Source organism: Petaurus breviceps, unplaced genomic scaffold, assembly GCF_028583685.1.
Source record: "Petaurus breviceps papuanus isolate PSGF00001 unplaced genomic scaffold, PetGlider_PUasm1.0 90808, whole genome shotgun sequence".
In the NCBI taxonomy this organism is placed as follows: Eukaryota; Metazoa; Chordata; class Mammalia; order Diprotodontia; family Petauridae; genus Petaurus; species Petaurus breviceps.
Window position 1 is genome coordinate 10489339 of NW_027187349.1, and position 778 is coordinate 10490116.

Here is a 778-nt window from a genome sequence, read left to right on the forward strand (position 1 = left end):
TCTCTCTCTCTCTCTCTCTCTCTCTCTCTCTCTCTCCCTCTCTCTCTCTCTCTCTCTCCCTCTCTCCTTCTCTCCCTCTCTCTCTCCCATTCAATAGCACTGTGTGCACAGAGGGGAGGGGTAATGAAACAGAACAGGATCTTTGGACATCTTTTGGTTCTATTGGGGAAAGGGGAGGTAATATTGGATATCTTGGTGGGAGGGGGTGTGTTGTATTCCAGATAATTGTTCCTATTTGTTGTAGGTGAGAAGGGTGTGTGTGTGTGTGGGAGGGGGTGATATTTTCAATGAAATGAGGGGAAAATAGGATGGGGGGGCAAGGGGAGCACATTTATGGGAAAAAAAGAACATATGCCTTTAGGTGCTAAGGACTTTGGACTACCTCCTCCCCAAGGACATCAAATGATCTCTTGTAAAATACTGGAAAAGGTCATCTAAGTAGAGGATGGGGCAGCCCAGAGGCCTAAAGATGAGAAAGGGAAGAAATTCTTGTCCCCATTCAGAAGTGAAGGAGGAGGAAAGAGGGGGAAGGCAGGGGACTGGGGGAGGGGGTATGATGTACACTAGCAGTTTCTCTTGACCGCCCCAGGAGGCACCTGCGGGACTAGCATTACAGACGCTGCAGTTTGCAGCTGGCTGGTAATATTCACGTGTAATTCACAGCTTGCAAACTCCTCTGTTGTGCAAAGTCAGTGCCCCTGCAGTCAGTTAGTCTGTCTATGCTTCTAAATCTCTCTCTCTCTCTCTGTCTCTGTCTCTCTCTGTCTCTCTATCTCTC

The 778-nt window shown here is 48.3% G+C and overlaps 1 long non-coding RNA gene across 2 annotated transcripts in view; it reads right to left on the reverse strand.

Annotated features, from left to right (window-relative positions):
• Positions 1 to 778, reverse strand: part of LOC138147811 (uncharacterized) — a 119304-nt gene that overhangs the window by 117349 nt on the left and 1177 nt on the right. The gene's annotated exons all lie outside the window — the stretch shown is intronic.